Source organism: Aquarana catesbeiana, linkage group LG01 (genome assembly GCF_042186555.1).
Source record: "Aquarana catesbeiana isolate 2022-GZ linkage group LG01, ASM4218655v1, whole genome shotgun sequence".
Taxonomy (NCBI): domain Eukaryota; kingdom Metazoa; phylum Chordata; class Amphibia; order Anura; family Ranidae; genus Aquarana; species Aquarana catesbeiana.
Window position 1 is genome coordinate 833,847,724 of NC_133324.1, and position 14,259 is coordinate 833,861,982.

Below are 14,259 nucleotides of genomic sequence, written 5' to 3' on the forward strand. Positions count from 1 at the left end.
CATCCAAAATGGTCACAGCTAATTGTCCTGTTTGTATGTGGCCATAGCAAAGAATATTACAGCATCAAGAGGCGCCATTTAACCAGCTCTGAACTAAACAAACTATCTGCCCCTGGCTGCTTGTGTGAATGTAGCCTTACTAGATGCTATATTTTACTGAACAGCAGTTTTTTAGTTAACACCACTGAATAGGCTTGTATGTGTTTTTAACACCAGAATAAGGATCCTTATTTTCCATAAGGTGACTTTCTTTTAGCTGAGTCCAATGAGACATAAAAGATACAGCCATATGGCTAAAATAAAGCTCCTTATCCTTGTGTTACAGATTTGTTGTTGTAAACTTGGGCGGCACAGTGGTGCAGTGGATAGCACTTTTGCCTAGCAGTAAGAAGGGTCGTCGGTTCGAATCCCACCCACGACACTACCTGCCTGGAGTTTGCATGCTCTCCCTGTGCCTGCGTGGGTTTACTCCGGGTACTCCGGTTTCCTCCCACACTCCAAAGACATGCTGGTAGGTTAATTGGATCCTGTCTAAATTGCCCCTAGTATGTATGAATGTGAGTTAGGGACCGTAGATTGTAAGCTCCTTGAGGGTAGGGACTGATGTGAATGTACAATGTATATGTAAAAAGCGCTGTGTAAACTGACAGCGCTATATAAGTACCTGAAATAAATAAAATAAAATAAATAAGTAAACTTAAAAAAATAAACAAATAAAAGGACCCCCCCTACAGGTTTAACCTCCCTGGTGGTATGATTATGTCAGATTTTTGATGCTCAAAGTGGTACAATGTTTTGCATGGAAATTTGGCGTTTTATATTGTAGGCCTGTAATTCTTAGGAATAACTCACTTAAATTTGTCCAAACAAGGGTCTAGTAGACATCCCGGGTATGATAAAGCTTGAAACACGAAATCATAAATTATAATATAATAAATAACTATAAATAAATATAACAAATAATAATATAATAATAATAAAAAATATTCAATAATGTAATCAAATCAAAAACACTGAAATTTGCTCAGTTGCAGAATTGTCGCTGTCATTTCTTTCATTGTTTGATGACGAATTTCCCCACAAATCACTATCGCTCAATTCTGCAAGTGATTCTAATTAATTATCGCTGTTTTCTAGCTGGTCTAAAAATACTTTTGACGTAAAGAGACACTTTTTGGTTGCTATGGACAATCTCCAGTTTCCAGGCAGAAAGAACAGTATTTATAATAAAAAACTGCATGCAGGCCACAGGACAAAGGGGATGTGAAATAATATTATACAGTAATGTAATCTGTAAGATTACAGTGTACTGTATGTGTAATGTGTTTTTCGCTTTTTGAATTTAGCGCCGCGTCCCGTCCCCGTGTGTCCCAACGCTCGCAGGGAACGGAGCACGGCATAGTGATGAATTGAGCAGAGACACACGGCTCGCACACACAGCGGGGAGACATCGCAGGATCCTGAGGACAAGGTAAGTAACTTTACCTGAATCCTGCGATGCGATCCCGAGTGTGGCTCGGGGTTACCGATTTTGATACAGAAAATTCACCCCGAGCCACACTCGGGAATACCACCAGTGAGGTTAAGCAACAATGTGCTGGTATGCAGTGTATACTGGCACAGTGGGGGAGATTTACTAAAACTGCAGCATTTACAATCTGGTGCAGCTGTGCATGGTAGCCGATTAGCTTCTAACTTCAGCTTGTTCAATTAAGCTTTGACAATAAAACCTGGAAGCTGTTTGGGTTCTGTGCAGAGCTGCTCCAAATTTTGTACTCTCCAGTTTTAGTAAATCAGCCCCAATGTGTCAGACTTACTTTTAGAATAGATCCTTCCAGTGGTGCACTGTCACCACTGACAGCGATTCCATTTTCACCCAGTCTTCCTTCTGGGTTTGGGAACTTTGGCTGTTTGAATGGCCAAGCTGCAATGACGTCACTCTCGTGCACGTGCACAGGAGTCTCGGCCACAGCACAGAGCTCTGAAGGGACAGCATACTCATGACTTCAGAGCATATGCGCCGGTGACATCACTGGCTGCTGCTCACTGGAATATCTTAAGTGAAAATAAAGTGACAGATAATGGCGCCAGAAAATTTGTGAAATAGCAATGAGTGAAGCTGCCCCTTTAAGAGTGGATAATCCACTCCAAATATGTGAATACAAATAAGAAAAAAGGTATGGCGCTACCTCATATATTTTATCATATGTTATCTTTCATAATTTTTAACACTTGTGATAAATTATTAAAAACAAAAATATTTTCAAAAAAATTATTTTACAAAGAAATCAGTAGACTGAAGAGATTTATTTGCACTATTTTTGCACATATTTATATTTCTTAGTAAAACAATTTTTTTGGAATTATTTTTGTTTTTATGAATTTATCACAAGTGTTAAAAAAGATGAAGATGCATATATGAGGTAGCGCCATACCTTTTTTTACTTATTTCTATTCACTGGAATATCTCCTGAATATCCTCTAAACAGTGAGATATTAATTTTACACACAGGTAAACTAAATGAAAAGCTTTGCTGTAGGTAAAAGTTGAAAAGCGGACTTTAGAATTGCTTTAAAAATGTGCATAATATCATATTATTCCAAGGCAGGTTTCTACAAAAAAAAAAAAACCCATGCCAATGATTGTGTTTTCAGAGACAATCCTACCAGAGGGATGCTGCTTAAGGCAGCAGATATTGTATGTCTACAGGCTCCAGTGATGAAAATCTGGCAAAGAAATTTTGCAATAATCAGGAACGGTATCAGTTATTGCATCAACAATTAGGAGATTCATGGTTTAAATTTAACGATTCTAACACAAATCTTCTAACATAATGAAAATGTTTTGTATGATCTTTTTTTTTAAAAATAGCATTTATTAGAAAAAAAACTATTATGGATTAGAAAGCAACCATTACAATAAATGACAGCTGCTGTTTTTTATGTCTGGTGAGAAGTCTTGTTTTGGCAAATTTAAAATCAGAGAGCCACTGTTAACTGAAGAAAATCTGATTCTTGTAACTGAGAAAAAAAATCTCATCAATATTCAATAAAGATCTAAAATTTGTCCAGCCTTGCCCCATAATAAAAACAGCCTTAGGACTTTTTCTCTGATCTTTTTTTTTTTTCCTTTTTAATAATGTGAAAAAGAATTGTTCAGTTTTGTTGAACAGGTTACAATTGGGAATATCATGCTTGGTTGCAAACATTTTTGCCCTGGTATTAGAGCAGTTGCAGGGCTAGCTGGCTGATCTTCCTATTCCTTCATCAGACATATACATTCATGCTTGGGTGATGGATTGTAAATGGTGCAGAAAATACTAAGGTGTCCGTTTATGAAGCAGTGATCAGCGGTGATCCCGAGGATCACCGCTGATCACAGTCCATAAACAGTTTATGAAACAGTGATAATCGGGGGAGAACATGTTTGAACTTGTTCTCCCGCCGATTATCTCTACACACGGAGAATCCTCATTGAATGACACAGTAACGGCCAGTTTATGAAGCGGTGATCTCACCGCTTCACTGGCGATCTGTGTCAGAATTCACACTCCCAGGTTCACCAGTTCAGAGGTGGTGAATCGGGGAGTGAAGAGGAAATCTGGGGGGATCTGAGGGGGAAGGAGGAAGATTTTTAACTTCCTTATGCCTCGTTCAGACCCCCCAACACTGTAAGCATGTCCCCCTGTCATATTTATGTGTATACATATTTATACATATATACATATAATGTGTATATGTATATATATATCATGTGTGTGTATATACATGTATATATAGTGTGTGTGTGTGTATACATATGTGTATAATGTAGGGGGACACATTATTTTATTAACATTAATCCACGCCGTTGAGCGGTGATAATTTATCACTGCTTGATAAACTGACATCTGGTGCTGTAATCTCGTAAAGTCTCACGAGATTCCAGTATCAGGGGACGTTCTCCACTGTTTGAAGCATTTGTAGATCACTTCACTCCTCCAAAGGTGAAGCGATCTACACCGCTTCATAAACTGGCACACAGAGGAGAAGATTCTTCACTGTGAATGCCGGAGAACGAAGCAGTGAATAGATTTCACTGCTTCATAAACGGACACCTTAATACCATTTATTTCTATGGAAGAAAGGGAGAGGTCACCTGACAAGCATAAAGGTTTATCAACAAATATGCTGGAAAATCTCTAATCACACTAATAGTATGTGCTCATTACCACTTACATGGTCCAACCACTGCAAGCAAAGCCTTAATTTGTTGTAGGCATGTATATATCAGGCCCTGTTTAGAGGAAATGTAAAGAAAAAAAGCAGATTGTTCAGCTTACATACAGTATAAAATATATATGCAAAATCAATGCCATGCCACACACACTCAGTACACTGTGCAAAATATAAGCGTTAACAATTCCTAAAGTGCATACAGCAACCAATATCCATATTTTATCATTTACAATTTTTCACACATAATGCAGCCCTGAAAGTGAATTGATGTGAAACCAAATGCAATTTCCCAAAGGAATCAACAGGCAATAACACAAAGGAACTAAAAAAACTAATATAAACTATTTCAGCAACTAGACATCATCAGAGCATTTTTTTTTTTGTATTGCGCATCATAGTAAAAAAAATATAAATTTGTAAAAAAAAAACAGAGACCTTATAAATGTACAGTATTACAGTAAAAATCTGCTGGGAAGAATTGACTCCTCATGCGTAGTACCGAACATCCACCACCAGAGAGCGCACGTATACTTTTTATCTAACCAGTAACCTAATTGCACTAGTCAGCAATACGATGTAATTAGTTTTTATGTATATATTATTTGATCATGGAAATATTCTCTTCTTACCAAATAGTACATGAAGCATGTGATATGTGTTAAAAGAGTTAATTTTGTATTATCTCTTAGAGTGCATCCCCCATTCTTTCTTCCATTATTGTTGCAGCCACTGAAAATGCAGGCAATGTAAGCAATGTTAAATCTAATTTTTCTGTGCAAAACCTAATTAGCCATTTAAAAAAAAAGGTTAACGCCAGCGCCTGAGACGGTTTTTGTTTAATAATCCCATTACTGACGGCTCATCATGTATAAAATGGTGCAGTAGGATGCAAAATTCCCACTTGTTTTAAGTGTATCTTGAAGAAATGTATAGAAAAATGTTGTGTAGCAGAGAAGAGGGCTGTGTGCGGAGGAGAGGGCGCTCACCTGAACTGTAAGTAGACGTGACTGCTTTCTACCTTCCTCTTCCCTGCTGCAGCGCACTGCTGGGCTCCTGAGAATTGAGCTCTGCTCTGGGCTTCTGAGAATTGGATTTTGCTCTGAGCTCGTGAGAATTGGGTTCTGCTCTGGGCTTCTGAGAACTGGGCTTTGCTCTGGGCTTCTGAGAATTGGGCTTTGCTCTGGGCTTCTGAGAATTGGGCTTTGCTCTGGGCTCCTAAGATTTGGGTTCTGCTCTGGGTTCCTGAGACATGGGCTTTCCCTTGGGCTCCTGAGAAATATACTCTGCTCTGGGCTCCTGAGAACTGGACTGTGCCCTGGGCTCTTGAGAATTGGGCTCCTGAGAATTGTGCTGTGTCCTGGGCTTCAGAAAACTGGGTTCTGCTCTGAGAACTGGGTTTGCTCTGGGATTCTGTGAATAAGCTCCTAATCTGGGTATCTTGAGAACTGGACTCTGCTCTGGGCTTCTGAGAACTGAGCACTGTTCAGGGATTTTGAGAGATGGGTTCTGCCCTAGGCTCCTAAGACTTGGGCTCTTCTCTGGCTCTTGGGATTTGGGCTCTGCTCTGAGCTTCTGAGAATTGGGGTCTGCCCTAGGCTGCTAAAAACTTGGATCTGCCCTTGACTCCTGAGAGCTAGGTTTTGCACTTGGCTTCTGAGAAGAGTTTTGCACTATTTGGCTCTGCACTGGGCTCTTGAAAATTTGGCACCGTGTTGAGCTTTTGGGACTTGGGGTCTTCATTGAGCTTTTGGGAATTGGGCTCTGAACTGAGCTTCTAAGAAATGGGGTCTACACTGAGCTCCTGGGTATTGGGGTCTACACTGAGCTCTTAGGTATTGGGGTCTACCCTGAGCTCTTGGGGTATTGGGGTTTGCACTGGGCTCCTGAGAATTGAGCACTGAGTTGGGCTCCATCCTTTAGAGAATAGGCAATGTGTACTGCTGAACCAGCATAGGCTTTGCTCGCACACTATACAACCGCCAGTTCATTTCCTCCCATCCCTGGAGACCCAACTTCTGGCATCCAATTCTGGATTCAGGGCGCATTATTACTCTGCGAATAGTTTCTGCTACACACTGTGAGATTGCTTCTTTATAATTAAAAATGCAAGTGAGGCATAAATAGATGTATTATTAATCACACACCAGATACAGTCACTCCTTCCAGTAAGCAGCATAGTCTTGGCTATCAACTGCATATATAGATATGATCCTAGAGATATCAGAATAAAAAAAAAAACATACATTACTGATAGATAGATAGATAGATAGATAGATAGATAGATAGATAGATAGATAGATAGAATGAACAGTTAGAAGCATTTTTGTTCTTATGTGAATTATTTATTTTCCGAAAAAATGTATGTGCTGAGATCTATCTATCTATCTATCTATCTATCTATCTATCTATCTATCTATCTAGATATATCTTCTTTTTTTTATTGATGTATATTTTGGATATAAACAGAAAATGCACTTTGGGAGGTAAGTTAAACATTTTAGGAGGTATATGGGTGAAGAAAGCCTGGACCTGATCAGCATAACTAACTCGGGAATAATATAAAATGATTGCAAACTACACAATCGGTTGCATTATCTGTATTTCTTTCTCTTGTACTACCGGTCCGGGTTGTAGTAAGATTTGTGCAATATTGGAACACTGGTGTTTTAGGAGCACAACCGAACCTAGCAATCCTGAGCGTTCTATGGCAGCGGCTAATAATATAGTATTATTATTATTACTACAGTATTATTATTATTATTGTTATTACCACAGTATTATTATTATTATTATTATTATTATTATTATTATTATTATTAATAATAATAATCCTCCGAAATCACAGCAGAGCCGTGCAGACCACCGTCCATTACAGCCACAGCGGCGCTACACCGGCCATAAATATAACACCATAATCTGTAGTACGACTAGTATAATAATCGTGACAATAATAATAATAATAATATAAACAAATCTTAAAACTAAACATACTACTTTCTGTGCTGCAAAATGTAACAAACGTTTTCGATAAAATTCTATTTAATTGCCGTTAAAAAAAAAAAAAAGTCAGAGAAATACCTATACTTAAAATTTTGATTATTATTATTATTATTATTATTATTATTTTGCTGTGGTCTCCCACTTGCGATCCAGCTCAGTGGGGTCATTCTGTACTTCCCTCAATAGGCTCATCCCATCCTAATGTTTATTACTGTTTCTTCACATCGAAAATCGTTACAACAGGTATTAATTTGTATTATTATTCATATTATGAATAATAATAATAGAAACAATAATACATGTTATTGATTTTTTTTTAATATGAAAAAAGAAAGCTTATCTGCAGTTCTATTAACAGGACGGACCCGATTTACTAAGGACATGAAGCCAGTCGCTCGGCCGATGTACAGAAAGACATTGCTGAGTGGTATACTCTTATTCACTAACATAAAGCACACATTCCCACTACTGATGGGGGGGGGGGGGGGGGGGGGATTTAGGACATAATACCCATTATGTCTTTCTCTTTTATGAATTGAATGGTTTTATTTTCCTGTTTCGGACCATGCTCAGACATGATATATGGGTGTACAGTAAACGTGATCAGAGAGCTGTATATTTCATTCATAATAATAATTATTAATAATAATAATAGTTTCGGTGGAATTAGTCATCTTGGAAATCTAGCAGTTGCCGACATGCCTTGTGCAATATCTATGATATGCCTATACCGGTTCTGGGGTAATGGTGACTCACCCACTACAGATGGATGATGGGAACAGCCCTGGAGCTTGCATCTTCACAAACAAGTCAGCAATGGCAGCTTCCCTATTCCCTGTTCCCTATTCCCTATTCCTATCCTGAGAGATGTGAGCACTCAGTTAGGGGAATCTTTCAGTAACAACAATACATTCCTGACATGTCACAATTTGTATCAACTTCATATAATCCGCCTCTTATTATTACAAATCAGACTCCAGCTCCAGGCTTTGCCTAGGCTGAAAATATGTAACCAGTGTTCTGCGGGTAACAAGAAGCATTTTCTCAGTCTCCTCTGTCCCTGGAGATTACTCAGACTGCAATATTGTAACCCTGTGGAAAATCACAAGGTGCTTAACTACAGCAGGGGCTGATCAGTGTCACATATTTGTGAACATGGCCAAAATCAGCACAGACACCAGGATGTACATGATTGTGCCATCTTTGGGCCAGGCTCAACATCCATGAAGTATATACTGATCCTGGATGATGCCTGAACAAAGATGGCTTCTTGAAAGAATAGCACATTGCTGCACTTTTAGAGAGGGTACTGTGATTGCCCATACACATTTCAGCCTCCTAGGTCTGGTTGTGCATTGTGCCTGCACAATCTTCTAGGCCTGGCTCTGTACTGTGCCTAAATGCTCTCCTATAGGACTGGCTCTGTACTGTGCCTGTACATGCAGTTCCTGCTGTGACTACACTCTCTCTTATGCCTGGCTCTGTCCTGCACCCGCACACTCTCTTAGGCCTGTCTCTGTACTGTGCCTTCACACTCTCTTATGCCTGGCTCTGTACTGTGCCTGTATACTCTCTTAGGATTGGCTCTGTACTGTGCCTTCACACTCTCTTATGCCTGGCTCTGTACTGTGCCTTCACACTCTCTTATGCCTGGCTCTGTCCTGCACCTGCACACTCTCTTAGGCCTGGCTCTGTACTGTGCCTTCACACTCTCTTATGCCTGGCTCTGTACTGTGCCTGTATACTCTCTTAGGATTGGCTCTGTACTGTGCCTGCACACTCTCTTAGGCCTGGCTCTGCACTGTGCCTGCACACTCTCTTAGGATTGGCTCTGTACTGTGCCTGCACACTCTCTTAGGATTGGCTCTGTATTGTGCCTGTATACTCTCTTAGGATTGGCTCTGTACTGTGCCTGCACACTCTCTTATGCCTGGCTCTGTACTGTGCCTGCACACTCTCCTAGGGCTGGCTCTGTACTGTGCCTGCACACTCTCTTAGGCCTGGCTCTGTACTGTGCCTGCACACTCTCTTAGGATTGGCCCCTTTACTGTGCCTGCACACTCTCCTAGGGCTGGCTCTGTACTGTGCCTGCACACTCTCTTAGGCCTGGCTCTGCACTGTGCCTGCACACTCTCTTAGGATTGGCTCTGTACTGTGCCTGCACACTCTCTTAGGCCTGTCTCTGTACTGTGCCTTCACACTCTCTTATGCCTGGCTCTGTACTGTGCCGGTATACTCTCTTAGGCCTGGCTCTGTACTGTGCCTTCACACTCTCTTATGGCTGGCTCTGTACTGTGCCTGTATACTCTCTTAGGCCTGTCTCTGTACTGTGCCTTCACACTCTCTTATGCCTGGCTCTGTACTATGCCTGCACACTCTCTTAGGATTGGCTCTGTACTGTGCCTGCACACTCTCTTATGCCTGGCTCTGTACTGTGCCTTCACACTATCTTATGGCTGGCTCTGTACTGTGCCTGTATACTCTCTTAGGCCTGGCTCTGCACTGTGCCTGCACACTCTCTTAGGCCTGGCTCTGCACTCTGCCTGCACACTCTCTTAGGCCTGGCTCTGTACTGTGCCTGCATACTCTCTTAGGCATGGCTCTGTACTGTGCCTGCACACTCTCTTAGGATTGGCTCTGTACTGTGCCTGCACACTCTCTTAGGATTGGCTCTGCACTGTGCCTGCACACTCTCTTAGGATTGGCTCTGTACTGTGCCTGCACACTCTCTTAGGATTGGCTCTGTACTGTGCCTGCACACTCTCTTGGGATTGGCTCTGTACTGTGCCTGCACACTCTCTTAGGATTGGCTCTGTACTGTGCCTGCACACTCTCTTATGCCTGGCTCTGTACTGTGCCTGCACAGTCTCTTATGCCTGGCTCTGTACTGTGCCTGCACACTCTCTTAGGATTGGCTCTGTACTGTGCCTGCACACTCTCTTAGGATTGGCTCTGTACTGTGCCTGCACACTCTCTTAGGATTGGCTCTGTACTGTGCCTGCACACTCTCTTATGCCTGGCTCTGTACTGTGCCTGCACACTCTCTTATGCCTGGCTCTGTACTGTGCCTGCACACTCTCTTATGCCTGGCTCTGTACTGTGCCTGCACACTCTCTTAGCATTGGCTCTGTACTGTGCCTGCAAGCTCTCTTAGGATTGGCCCCTTTACTGTGCATGCACACTCTCTTAGGCCTGGCTCTGTACTGTGCCTGCACACTCTCTTAGGATTGGCCCCTTTACTGTGCCTGCACACTCTCTTATGCCTGGCTTTGTACTGTGCCTGCACACTCTCTTAGGATTGGCTCTGTACTGTGCCTGCACACTCTCTTATGCCTGGCTCTGTACTGTGCCTTCACACTATCTTATGGCTGGCTCTGTACTGTGCCTGCACACTTTCTTAGGATTGGCTCTGTACTGTGCCTGTATACTCTCTTAGGATTGGCTCTGTACTGTGCCTGCACACTCTCTTATGCCTGGCTCTCTACTGTGCCTGCACACTCTCTTAGGATTGGCTCTGTACTGTGCCTGCACACTCTCTTAGGATTGGCTCTTTACTGTGCCTTCACACTATCTTATGGCTGGCTCTGTACTGTGCCTGTATACTCTCTTAGGATTGGCTCTGTACTGTGCCTGCACACTCTCTTAGGATTGGCTCTGTACTGTGCCTGTATACTCTCTTAGGATTGGCTCTGTACTGTGCCTGCACACTCTCTTAGGATTGGCTCTGTACTGTGCCTGTATACTCTCTTAGGATTGGCTCTGTACTGTGCCTGCACACTCTCCTAGGGCTGGCTCTGTACTGTGCCTGGTAGAACTGGGCTAGTCACATTGGTCTGCTTGTATGGCAGTGTGAGCTGGCAGGCTGTAGCTGCCTGGGGCTTCTGTTCCTATGGTAGCAGAGTCCTATATATACATGCCAGCTATTCAACTCTTCAGTTATAACTGTACATACAGTATATATAAACATCTACATCAGATTCTGTTCCATCTTCTTATTATGTAGAACATGTGATAGACACATTCCATCCTTTAATATTATCATCTCCATTTATTACAGCTTCATGCTATTGTGGATTAATATGTACACATTCTATTATTCTACTATACTGTCCCTATTAGTTTCATGTTAAAATGGTTTATTATATTCACGTTTTATTATTCCACATCACTGTTCTGACTTTATTACAACCTTATATTATAAGGATTCAGCTTGTTCCCTTCCCATTATTCTGTAAAATTGACCAGATTTATTACACTATACTAGTTTGTTACTGTTCCAATTTATTACACCTGTATTTTAGAGTTATTTATTTAGCACCTTTTTTAGCCCATATTGTTTATATTAAACAACTATATAATAATGGTACATTGATTTCCTATTCCTCCTTTCTGTATTTCTACATAAAATCACTAGTCTTAGATTATTATTTATTATCTTCATATTCCTCAATTGCGTATTGCTGCCCAGATTTATAATGTTGTAATGGTTTAATACTCTTTTTTTTTTTTACTATTTGTATTACAGTTCCAGTTTATTACACGCTTATATTATAATGGTTCATTAAGCTCAGTATTGCTGTTTTGATGTATTATATTCCAGTGCTTGATTAGGCCCCTATTCTAGTAATTTTCTGCGCAGATTTATTACATCTTCATAGTCTAATGTTTACTCTCCTATTCCAATACTTTTATTATTGTCCCCATTTATTACATCCTTATTATATTACATATTATAAGGGTTGGTTATGCCCCTCTTACAGTTCTGTATTGCTGTTCCCATTTATTACATCGGATATTTTAACTGTTTATTAAGGCTCATATTTTACTGTTCTGCAGTATTGTCCCGATTTATTACATCCTTATATTCTAGTGGTTGATAGGTTTCTACTCCACTTATATCTGGATTTATTACATCCGTATATTATAATGGTTTATAGGCTCATATTTTACCGTTCTATAGTACTGTCCTGATTTATTGCATCGTTATATTATAATGTTTTTTAAAGCGTCAATTTTTGTTCTGTAGTACTGTCCTGAATTATCACATAATTTTATTATAATGGTTTATTAGGCTTATATTCCACCATTTATATTCCTGTTCCGATTAAGTACGCCTTTTTTATTATAATTGTCCACTATACTCCTATTTTACTGGCTTGTATGAATGTCCAGATTTATTGCTTTCTTATAATATTTTTAGAGGATTCTGTTAAACAATTTGCATTATTCACCCGATGTATTATATCCTTATAGTTTAATGGTTTTTTAGGCTCCCGTATTATAACTGTCCCGATTTATTACAGCCTTAAATTATAATGGTGGTTCCTATTCCACTGTTGGTCGATTTATTTATTTATTTATTTTTGCTCCCATGTTCTACGATTTGTACTACTGTTCCGATTTTTATATACTCATATTTATATGGTTCATTGGGCTTCTTTCCACTATTTGTAGTACAGCCCTGATTATTGCATCCTTGTTTTATAGGCTCCGTTTCCACTATTTATAGTTGCTGTCCAATTTATTACAGCTTTATATTGAATGGTTTATGGGACTCAGCATTATAGCTTTATAGCGTGCTCTCATATTGCTCCGATTATCACACTGCAAATGCTATTCCATGCATGCAATCTGGTTTTGTACCAACTTGGGATATATATTGCAGATACACTTCGCCTTGTCTGTTATGTCTGCAAAAAAAAAAAATAAATAAATATATATATATATCTATATATAGAGATATATATAGATATAGATCTGTATAGATCTATATCTATATATAGATCTATATATATATATATAGATAGATATATATATCTATCTATATATATAGATATATAGATAGATAGATAGATATATATATATCTATCTATCTATATATCTATATATATAGATAGATATATATATAGATCTATATATATATATAAATATCTCAGTACCCATGTTCCGGGGCTGCTAAGGCTGTAATATTATTACATTATTATCGTCCTTATGTCTGCACACTGGTGGCCCGGCCAGAGGAATGTGACACCGCCCGGGGACAGAGAGGAGCTCATACTCTTCTTGTGTCCAGCACGGCTGAAAGGAGTCCAAAGCAAATAAAGGCCAGTGTCCTTGTATAAAGAGCAGGAGCCGGACACAGGGCCAGCCTGGCAATAGTCCTCCTTTCATACCTGACATAAGATTGATGACACCAGCAACACAAGAGGAGGAAAACAAATAACTGCACACAGCCTGTATAAGGCAATCAAATATACCACTATAGCATATATATATAAATATATGTTATAGTGTGATTGCCTTATAAAGGCTGTGTGCAGTTATTTGTTATTTGTCTATGTATATGTATAATGTACACACAGCTTATATATCATTGTCTGCTGGTGGCCTAAATGTGTAACGACTAATTATATTTTTATATATATTGTCTGTTGATTTATATGAGATAGTCATATACATAGGGTCAATATGACACAGTAACTATATATATATATATATATATATATATATATATATATATATATATATATATATAATAGAATTCGTCGTTACACATTTAAGCCACCAGCAGACAATGATATATAAACTGTGTGTACATTATACATATACAGAGACCACCAGTAGTTATTTATAAATGTAGAACACTTATCATTTGTATAACTATAATACACAAGTTATCTCTAATATACATAACAATGAACTCCTTCACAATTGATAGGTATAACCAGCAGCAGGTATCTATATGACCAGCTATGTAATTATTCTGCTATACATTGTAGCACTGCCCAATATTCATGTGAAGCAGAACAACACTGCCCAGCAAATCCAGCTAACCACCAGAAGGAGGGATGTGTACTATAGCAAGCTAGTATGGCTAAGCCATTGTTCAACCCCCCCAACAAGTGACAACTACCTAAAACGAACAATATAAACAATTGAATATAAACGGAGTTATTGAATGAGACACAGCAATAATCAGTGATGTGAACACAAAGCTTTTCACCATAGCAGACAATCAGCTTACTGCAGTCATTTCTGATT